Source organism: Rhineura floridana, chromosome 10 (assembly GCF_030035675.1).
Source record: "Rhineura floridana isolate rRhiFlo1 chromosome 10, rRhiFlo1.hap2, whole genome shotgun sequence".
In the NCBI taxonomy this organism is placed as follows: domain Eukaryota; kingdom Metazoa; phylum Chordata; class Lepidosauria; order Squamata; family Rhineuridae; genus Rhineura; species Rhineura floridana.
Window position 1 is genome coordinate 28,047,795 of NC_084489.1, and position 11,634 is coordinate 28,059,428.

The 11,634-nt window shown below is 41.1% G+C and overlaps 1 pseudogene; it reads right to left on the bottom strand.

Moving 5' to 3' along the window:
- Positions 1-11,310: 11,310 nt before the first annotated feature.
- On the bottom strand, positions 11,311-11,429 carry LOC133365721 (5S ribosomal RNA; annotated as a pseudogene).
- Positions 11,430-11,634: the final 205 nt, after the last annotated feature.

The following is an 11,634-nucleotide window of genomic DNA, read 5'->3' on the forward strand; positions in this document are numbered from 1 at the left end:
CCATGTCTATTTCATATAGTCCGCTACAGGCAGGTATGGGAGTGGCTTGGTTTTGCTTTTAAATTACATATCTGGGCAACAAATTAGATGCCTCTTTCACTTACTTACTTACTGGGGTATTTTTCTAAATTAATACAACTCACAGTTAAGCAGAAAACAACAAATCAGAACAATTCCCACACAGACTGATAAACTAGGTCAAGATAATAATGTCCTAAAATAAACAATCTGGACAATATTCTACATTCGATAAGGCTGTTGCTCTAAAACAGGGGTGACTAACCTCTCATCATCTCTGACCATTGGCCATGCTGTATGTTATCAGGTACAGTCACTTCCTAGAAGCATTTTACAAGTGTGGATTTTTTTTTTACAGTGCAGTCACGGAACTGCTCTAATTTAAATGTGTAAAAGGTTAAAGGGAAAAAAAAGAAAGCCTTCAGACCACCTTGTAAGTACTTCTTTTTCTTTTTTGTAGAGAGATTTCCTTAAAAAAAATCTGCCCATAAACAGGGCAAACCCAAGCTTGCTTGGAATAAAAACAAAACTGACTTGGGATGGATATATGATGGTCCGTCCCTACTCAGCACATCTGAAACTAGATATTTCTGTAGTGCCCACCTGCTTCAACTGACTAAGAAGGCTGATGAGGTTTAGGAACATGGATGCATACAAAATCCCGGAGACTCCCAAAGAAGTAAATATTAGACAGGCACCATCTCTGTTATCTTTTTGGCACCTACTGAAGACCTTCCTCTTTCAACAAGCCTTTTAAGGGGAGACTTTATCCCAGTCTGCATCTGTGCTGGAATTACTTTTTTAGATGTTTTTAAAGCTTTTTTTTTAAAAAAAAGATGTTTTTAAAGCAAGAAAGAAAGTGTGGGGGAGACAGGCATCATGCTGGTTTCATGTGGCATATAACACTTGGCAATATTAGTTTCAAACAATCTAACCTGAAGGGAAGGAGTGGTCTTCATTATAGATCATCCCCACAGCCTAGGGGTAGCCAACATTGTGCCCTCTAGATATTGTTTGACTGCAACTCCCATCAACCTCAGCCAGCATGGCCAATGGACAGGGATGATGGGAGTAGTAATCCAACAACATCTGGAGGGCATCACATTATCTATTCTTGCTATAGGCATTACTTTTACATTTACACACCAATCACTCCATCCCCATCCTACAACAATCAGCAAACAAACTCAAGCTGCTCCAAGAATCTGGCTGAGATATTTTCCACAAACACTCTGAGGGATGAATGCAAATATATTTTAAATGACGACAACTCTTAATGAAAAGGGATTGAAATAAAATATCTCCACTTTGCATAAAACACACACAAAAAACCATAATGTTGTATCTGGCAACATCATTTTCATAGCCTTTCGTTAGCTCATATGAAGGAAAAGGCAAAAATAAAATTTAATATAGCATGTTTCGGGTGCTACAGAACTATGACAACAGAGGCAAATGGTTTAATATTTTTGACATTTTTTTATAAATACTCAAATGTACTAATTAAGTAAATAGACACATATGAATGAAGTCACCTGTCTAGACATTATCGACAACATTTTGTAATGTTCATGAAGCCTGTTGAAACAGGCCAATTTGTCCTCATTTTCATGGCCTGATATCACAACTTATTTCAGATTCATTTCCTGACAGAATAAATCTCAGTAGCTCTTTTCTCCTTTCAGAGGAAGTGGCCATCATCCACTGTAGATTTCATTTTTGATGCATGGGTACAGCATTATTCTTCCACACATACACACACACAAAATCCCTATCCCCACAGAAATGTTCATATTTCTTAAGCAGAATAAAAACCATTTTTGTTGTTCCTAATAACCACGTTTTGGGGAATGGGATGAGGTGGGGTGGGGGGAAGGATGGTGCTATTTTTTTGTAACAATAATCCCTTTTAGTATAGATCCCAATATCAACAGCAACAAAATTCTGGCTGGAACCTACTGATTAGCACAGTGTTTGGGATGCACTGCAGTCAGTCAGTCAAAATATATCTGCATATTAGTGTGTTGATGCTATAAAGTGCTAACCATCCTAAAATGCTGAATAACAATAAATATTGAAAATTAATTAAACAATGCCCAATTTATTGATGGCTAAACAACCCTCAGTGCACTCCAGTGCTTTCAACTAAGGGAGAAATGGGGTCGTACATTTGTTTAAAAGACAGACACAAGTGCCCTCGAGAAGTTTTAATCCTTATACTATGAGTGTCTGGATGTTCAGGGAAGCCTTTGAAATTTACTTTGCTGGTGAGAAACTGAGGTCCTGTGGCACTTTTATAAAAAAATATGTTTGTTTTAAATTTGAAAAATTACAAGGGTGCAGCTGCCAGCATTGATGGCACTAGTCCCAAAGAAGCGTCTGTTTTCAGCAACAGAGACACACATACCTCAAACTTACTGCTTCCTAGCCTCTATCAATTGTCCAGACAAGCCAGTTGAAAGACTTCTGCCATCAATCTACATGGCAACTCAATCAACAGGTGTATTTCCAGGGGAAATAGAAATCCTTTCTTGGCTTTACATTTACCGTTCTCCTCCCCTTAATACTAATACCAGCTTCAGTTTACAGGTTAATATTCACTGTTTTTACTGGAGAATCCAGGGGTCAAACGTTCATTCTGCATATGCATTCTGCATATAAGACATAACCTCATCCACCAAACGATTGACTCTCCCCAACTTCCAGGTCAGCCTGAGTCCTATCGCTTCTCACTTTAGAAATTAAGCACTGATGCAAGTGCACAGGTCTCTCACACAATCCTATCAAATCATTGCTATTACACACACATCATTTTTCACCCAATCTCTTGTTTATCCTGTGCCTAAGGAAACAGACAGGTACTACAGATATAGAATATCCCCCATTAAAACATTTAAAATCAGTCAGATGTCCTCACAACTAAATAAATTCAAGGTTGCCAGGAACAATAGCTTTCAGCCATCAAACGCCTGGATGAATAGTTTTTTTTAAAAAAATCTGTTAATAATGAGGGTGTCTGATGCACCTCATCAGGGAACATATTCTACAAGTAGGGGACCACTACTGAGAAGGCATTAGCTGGGCAGCACCCAGCGACGGCACCACTAACAGGGCCTCCCCTGCTGATCTGAAGGCCTTAAATGCTTGATGTTGGGATACTTGGGTTCCAAGCCAATTATGTCTTTGTACACTAGTAATACCACATTGAATTGGGCCCAACAGCTCACTGGCATCCATTGCACCATTTTCAGGCCCAGAGACACATAGTCCCATTGGACTGTCATACTCGCTAACCTAGCTGTTGTATTCTGAGCTTGGCTGCAGCATCTAGACTGTCTTCAAGGGCAGCCCCATGCAGAGTGCATTGCATTTAGGGGCCCATTCTGTAACCCAGCTATCATATATTTTGATTATCCAATTCATTCTGCATTGTTTGACATTTATGTTTTCTCATTCTCTTGCTGCCACTGGCAATTTGCTTTAGTTCATAGCCAATTCTGGCTACAAAATAAAATGAAATAAATCAGTTTCAATTTTGCTCACTTCTATGTAGTGCTGAGTTTCTACACTATGAAATATGATTCCATTCAGGAGGTCTATTTCCTGCAAGGCTATGTACTAGGAAAACAACCTTAATTCAAAGAAGACAGCAGAGATGCCATTTCATCCCACGTCTGACCTGCCAGTTTCTCCACATGTTATAACTGAGCACACTGACGTCTCTGCCATTTATTCTATTAGGAGGAAATCCAGTGCTAAAGAACCTACTGGCAACCAATGGGACTAGTTCTTTTACCAGAGGCTACATACGGGAGATGGGGTGGGAACACACTTCCTTTCATTCCAGCCAAAACACACCAAGTACAGATTTCATCAACTGTTTTGCTGACAGATGTATTGCTGTTCTCTTCACATCCTTGCTTGTGGGCTATGCCTCTGCATCTAATCCCTAACAAGATCCATCAGGGGCTTGCAAAACTTCAGCTGTTTGTGAATGGCTCACAATAGACATTTTCACAAAAGGCTTAAACATTCTCTACAGGAAACAGCAAGCGTGGGGCGGGGAGAGAGAAAATGTTACAGAAAGCCTTATTTACTTATAGAAAAACCCAGGAAAGCTATTTCTACTTTACATGAATGATTTTCAATAACCTCAGGAGAAACAGCAATTCCATGTTCAAAGGATAACACTGAATTTAGGGTACACATGGAATAGTCCTAACAATATTAGAGAGACAGGTTGGCCCCCTTCCCTCATGACCACCCTATACCTCCCTAGATACCAGTTTGTTCAATCAAGTTCTTGAAATTGTGCATTTGACAAGATTCCGAATTGTGCATGCGATCCATAGCAGGCTTTTCGTTTGCTTTTTGCTTTTAAATTATTGCAATAATGACAGTAACGGTAATATAATTGTTTGCAATGCTGGACTGTTTGCTTTCCTTTCTGCCGAACTCTACTTGATTTATACACAGAGGGAGGGAGATGGAGGGAACAAGAAAGCAAATTTCAGCCACAGGTATGTGAATTACTGCTGCAAACTATCAACTTACATTCACACATGGATTAAGGTGACTAAAGAGGTAGTAAAAATCCATTGCCTTCCTGTATTAATAATGCATATTTTGTGTTACAAGTTGGTTTCATCGACTTTCACTGATGAAAGTGCATTAGCTTTGCCCAAATACAGATCCTCTTGTGCTGCTCCCAGGAAGAAAAAAAAAAGGGTGGGGAGAGAAAAATATCTCATACATATCTATTAGTAAGCAAGCCACCAAGGTGCATAATTATGACTAAACAGACTAAACAGATTTGGAAAGCATTAAAAACTCATTTTGTCAGCAGCGTCATGCCACCAGCTCAATTAGGGCCTAAACTATCAAATCATGTACAAGGGCTCAGTTTGTAGCAATAAGTTCAAGTGTCAGTGTATGCACATGCTGTGAATGGTATGTAAAATAAACAAATTGCCATGATTTATTATTATGTTAAGGCAGCGTACTATCACTCTCAAAAAAACATTAAAAAGGATCAGATTATTAGCCATTATTTCCCTTTATATTATTATTATTATTATTACCCACCCTTCACCCAGCGGTCCCAGGGTGGGTCACAACAACTTAAAATACATCAGTAAAAACAGTTAAAAACAACCTAAACAACATCACAGAACTAAGGTGGGTCCTAAAAATATACATCTCAGGTGTCAAAGGCCAGGATAAAGAGTTGCATCTTCAACATTCACCGAAAGTTGTACATCAAGATGCACCTTGATGGAGAGGAAGTTCCACAGCTTAGGGGCCTCTCCTGGGCCGCCACCCCCGAACTTCCGAGGGTGGCAGAGCTACCAAAAGGGTCCCCTCTGCTGATCTTGAGAGGTTCTGTAGGGAAGGACGTGGTATTTCAGATATTTGGGAGCTAAGACTACCACTAGTACAGGGTGTACCAGACTCAGAAGTCCATCTCAGGTATATACAACTATGCTTTTGGACAATATCCTTTCAGAGGACTTGTTAAAGTCAAGTCACACAGGAGCTCCCCCCCTTTTTTTTTAAGATGGCAAAGTACTTGAAAGGTTGTCACACAGAGGAGGCCCAAGATGTCTTCTCAGTCATCCCAGCGTGCAGGACACAGGATAATGTGCTCAACTCATAGGAAGTTAGATTCCGACTGAATATCAGGAAAAACTTCTTAACTGTTAGAGCGGTATGACAGTGGAACCAATTACCTAGGGAGGTGGTGGGCTCTCCAACCCTGGAGGCATTCAAGAGGCAGCTGGACAGCCACCTGTCGGGTATGCTTTAAGTAGGATTCCTGCACTGAACAGGGGGTTGGACTCAATGGCCTTATAGGCCCCTTCCAACTCTACTATTCTATGATTCTATGACTCAGTGTAAGGCAGCTTCCTGTTCTCCTTCACCAGCATAAAGAAAATGAAAAAGTCGCAACTGGCATTGGACGAAGAACATAGGAAACTGTTTTATATCAGGTCGGATTATTTCGACTACTGATTTAACGAGCTGAACCCTGCATAGGATTGGACTGCAAATCCATAAAAAGAAAAAGCCTGAATGTTTATTAGATACCACAAGATTCATATGGACACTTTCTTTTTAGTTGGAAAGAAATATATCAAATCTGTTTTCCCAAATCAGAACAGAAAGAACTAAAGAATCTGTTCTTTCTTTAGTTGGAAAGAAATATATCAAATCTGTTTTCCCAAGTCATGGGAAATGGGCATAAAGCATAACATTGCCCTGAAAGTGATTACATAAGATAAGAAGTGTGACAATGGAACCAATTACCTAGGGAGGTGGTGAGCTCTCCAACACTAGAGGCAGCTGGACAGCCACCTGTCAGGTATGCTTTAAGTTGGATTCTCGCAATGAGCAGGAGGTGGGACTAAATGGCCTTATAGCCCCCTTCCAACTCTACTATTCTATGATTCTATGGTTCTAAGAATGGGTGAATAGTTGCCTACCCGAAGGAATGCCTGCTTCTATCAACCCGCCCTTCTCTGGGTGCCCCCATCATCTTGAGTTAGGCAGATGCAAATCAAGAACAGAGCCGTCTCTGGGATGGTGCCCCTTGTGTGGAATTCTTTCCCTCACTTATGCCAGGCCAAGACCTTTTTTATCTTCGCAATCCCCATTTCCTATTTGAGAAGTTTTAAAGATCTGACTCCTTTACACTGCTTTTCTAAGGATTGTATTTTTATAATTTGTTGCTATGGTGGCCCTGCCTTCTACTTTACAGAGGACCATCCTCGATCTGAAGGAGTCTGTTGCAAAGGCTATCACCAGGTGTGCCAGCTCACTCTGCTGTCCAGGTGGCAACTGCTGATGAGCAACTTCAAGAGCAAGAGGATGCCTGAAGTTGCCCATCAACTCTTGGCACCTGGACAGTGGACTGAGCAGGCACACAGGGCACCTGGTGCCAGACTTCCCCATTATACTGAGATGAATCTTATTCCTATTTAAATTATAGTAATTATTTCTTAATCTGCAACTACACACACAAATTAGTGCATGCAAAATGTATGCAACCTATCTTCTCCTTTGTCCTTTTTTGGGAGATGCACCCTGTCTTGTTTCTTTTATTCCACACACTATCCTGGTAGTTTTTACACTGAAGGGCAACACATATATTCTGAAAATAAAACAAACAGATAAATCTGACTGCACCAAGTGCACACAGACTTTGAAAGCTGAGGCTGACAGGAATCTACCTTTGGAGTAAACGAGGCTCAAGCTCTGACACAAATGATAATAGCCAGGAGATCTGACATTAAGAATGACACCGTCTCCTTAATAGTTCCCATTATGCTGGGCCGGCAGACTCCTTCATTGCTTTCACATAACGAAGTGACCTTTCCACCATGTGGGCTCCAATACCCAAGCAAACTAGGGTGAATTAAAGACAAAGTATCAGCCTTCACTTTCAGTTTCCCTTGCCATTATCTGTTTCTGTCACACACCTTACAGAGCAACTGTGTTGGGTTTTTTTTAAAAGCACTGTCAATCACTCAATGGCTGGCTTGCTCACCAGTGAGCATTTAATGCAAGTTGCATTAAGCAGCAGCAATTGATGGCTCCATGTCAGTGGGGCAGTGGAATCTGCTCCTGGTTTTAGTCTGAACTTTCAAGCTTGAATGTTCAGACAAAAACCGGGAGCAGATTCCACTGCCCCACTGACATGGAGCCACCAGCTGCCACTGCATAACAGAACGTAACAGACCTCTACTATTCTTAAATGATTCTTCCCCTGGTATAGCTCTTAACATACCAAACCTGCTCAAGATAAATTCTTCCTCTTAATCAAAGGTAGAATTCCTAGTTTTAACTCAGTTTACACCTCATTTGTGACTATGTTTAGTTTGAACTAATTCAGATTTGTATGGATATTATTGCTATTCAAGTTATGGAATAATGGACATTGACAGTATCATGAGAATCAAGTAAATATATGGCCCTGCTGTGTACTGAACCAAACCATTGGTCCATCTAGCCTGGTATTATCTACTCTGACTGGCAGCAACTCTTCAGGGTTTTAAGGAGAGGCCTTTCTCAGCCCTGCTACTGAGATCCTTTAAGTGAGGGATGAAGACCTTGTGGCTCTCCAGATGTTGAAGGCTCCCATTACCCTTGACCATTGGCCATTCTGGCTGAGACTGATGGGAGTTGGAGTCCAACAACAGGTTTTCCATGCCTGAGTTAAATGTATATTCATCCCCTCCCTTTAAAAATGGAAAGGAGGAAGCAAGGTTAGTTAGGGGAGTCACTGGTCTCCAGCCAATCCCCAATGTACACGGCCAGACTTCTGCTGTCAACATGTCTGCTGTAAACTGGCTTCCCCTGAGTGCAATCCTGGAGAAAATCTCTTTGCATGAGTGCACTTCTACAATGGTGCACTGCTCCAATTAAGTATATCTGTATATATCCAAAGTTATTATCTTAGCTGAAAAGTGTTCACTGAGAGTAATCTTAGCCGAAAGATGGTCCCTAGAAAACAAGACAGATAAAGTTGTCAACCAGTGGATGGTTCAGAGCCAATACAATCAGGTATAGGCAATAGACAGCAGAGTCCAACAACGTGTGGAGGGCCACAGTTTCTCTTCTTGATTATCTACTCCCAAGCATGCCCGGCCCACTCATTCCCCATCCCTGCTTTAAATGGAGATGCCAGGGATTAAACCTAAGCAATAGTCCCTCTCCAAAATGTTTAGGAATTTGGACATGAAGACCTCAAAGTACTACCTCCTATGGAGGAATAATGCCGCTATAGGGATTTCAAGAGTACAGGGTGCCAAGTACAACATAAATTGTTTGGGGAAAACAACATATCTACGTGTAATATCTCTGCCTTCTCAGAGATATTACACATAGAGGTTCTAGGAAGACATTTACTCCTCCCTACCATCTTCACAATTTTCTTGGGATACTTTGGTGGGAATATGCTTTGATCAGTACAAGAAGTGGTAGTAAATGGTTTCGAGCTTTTGCCTATCATTTACATTATAGTGCAAGTGGAGTGCCCAGTAGACATCCAGCTATACTTGAGTTGCTCTCCCCATTGATTGCTTGATAGGATCAATGCAACAAATTATAAGGCAGCTTTGAAGTCACTGTTAGATCAGATATGAAATATGTTGTGAGTGGTTAAAAGCATCTTTATGTACTACTGTATTTTGTTCCATTAAGCAGCCATTGGCAGTAAGAATGAGCAGAGGAGTTCTGCCGTTCTGAATATCTGCCCTTTGTCTATAGTAAGCAATCTATTTTCATTCATTTTCTTTACAGACTTAAATGAGCAGATGTAATTCAGTTTAGATAATGCATCACAGCTGCAGTAGGCAGGAAAGAATGGAAGAAAGTAATTGCTCCTGAAAGGAGGATACAAATGAATCAAATGCATCGTATTTGTGCAATTCAACTTGGAATTTCTCTCTGTCAATGTGGATGGAGTATGCATAGCAACAAATCCTTCCCTTTCACAACTGTGTTTCAGTGAAGTAAAACACAAGGTTGAATAGATGAATGAGTGTCCTTCCATTAACAGAATGAAGGGTCCCCCCCCCATCGATTTACCCTTCTATGGTTTTTCCTGTTACAGTAAACAGAGCTACATTAATTTCCACTGAGACTGTATCAAGAGCTAATCTGTCTGGTCTTTGGATCTTCCCTAAAGGACTCACTGTTCAGGTTGCAAGTTGTTTCTGGTAATGTCTTCCTCATGTTTACTCAAATGCAGGGATGTACTGAAAGATCCTAGGTGTATTTAAATGCATTCCCAAAACTTCATGGAGGGTAGGATTCCAATCGCACTAATCATGATAGGCTCAATTTCAATATAGAACCAAGCCAAGCTATGGCTTTGCGTGAACATGCAAGCATGTAGGTTCCAGGACAGGACACTATAGCCACTTGGCTCCTCCTTCAGTCTTCCTACAGCCACACTACCTAGAGGTGAGTCATAGTTTGTCTTAGCATGTCATCTGAACCTGGGCTCATGGTTCATCTCCTCCAGAGCTGTAAATCAAGAACAAGCCTCGGTTACATCTTGTGGGTTTGTCTTCTCAACAGAAACCATAAACCTGGGTTCGGATTATATGCTAAGCGAAAACGTAGTGTAGCACAGTAGCACAAGGGAAGGTGCACAGCAGCTGCAATCTCATCTTTGGGAACTTGCATGCTCACTCAGCCATTGTTTGCTTTAATTTTAGGTGCAAACTGGGTCATAGCATGTATTACCATTCTACCAGTGGAACAGTCTACCAGTAAAGGAGGGAAAGTGGAGGGCAATGCAAGAATAAAGAAAGAGGAGACCTCATAGTGAAAGTTATTTATTTGGTCCAAGTCAAAACGTTTGCCTCTTCCTCAGGCAATCCATTCAGCAGACAACTAAAACTGCTATCTAAAACAGGGATAGCTAACCTTTAGCCCTCCGGATGTTGCTGTATTGTAACTCCCATCATCCCTGGACATTGGCTACGCCAGCTAGAGCTGATGGGAGTTGGAGCCCAACAACAACTGGAGGACCACAGGTTCCCCATGCCTGAGTTAAATGTATATTCATCCTTTATTTTAAAAAAAATGGAAGAGAGGAAGCAAGGTGGGTTAGTGGAGTCACTGATCTCCAGCCAATCACCACTGTGCACAGCAGCCAGCTTCTGTTGTAAGCCCATCTGCCGTACACTGGATTCCCCTGAGCACAAAGAGAAAAATTATTTGTATGAGTGCAATTCTACAGTGGGTGCACTGCTCAAATTATGTACATTTGTAGCATCGGAGAATCAAAGGTGGGACGGACACTCTTGCACTCAGGTCTGGCTGGACTAGCTGGGCCTTTGGTATGATCCAGCAGGGCTCTTCTTGTGCCTTTATCACACAAACTACCTTACTTACAGGATCATCTGCCTCACCACAGATCTCTACAGTATTTTCTTTTCACCAACAACATCGATGCAGTGGCACTCATATTTGTGATAGCTGCATTATTCCTTCCTATTTCGTATCTCAACACAGCTTTCAAATGGTTTACCCTTTCCTGAAGATAAATCTGCTTTGCTGCCAGAGCCTACTTGGTTTGTCATATGATTTATTCATTCGTTGCCTTCAGTATTTGAAAGTGGAATGCCACAAACTTAAGCAAATTGTTGTTGTTGTTGTTGTTGTTGTTATATGCCTCCAAGACGATTATGACTTATGGCGACCCTATGAATCTTTTGGATATATTCATAGGGTTTTCATGGTAAGAGGTATTCAGAGGTGGTTTACCATTGCCTTCCTCTAAGCCTACGGCACCTGGTATTCCTGGGTGGTCTCCCATCCAAGTACTAACCAGGCCTGACCCTGCTTAGCTTCCGAGATCAGATGAGATTGGACGTGTTCAGGGTAGGATGGCCGTAGTTAGCAAATTTACCTGGGAGTAAGTCCTATAGAACACACTGGGCACTTACTGCCAAGCAAACTTGGCTAGTATCATGTTGTAAGTTAGACAAATGCATATTCTGTCTTTTTTTTGTTATTGTTGTAATCAATGAACACTAATAGCATATTAGTATTGATCAACAGTTTTCATACTACTGTAGAAAGATAGGAAAGTAAATGTGGGAT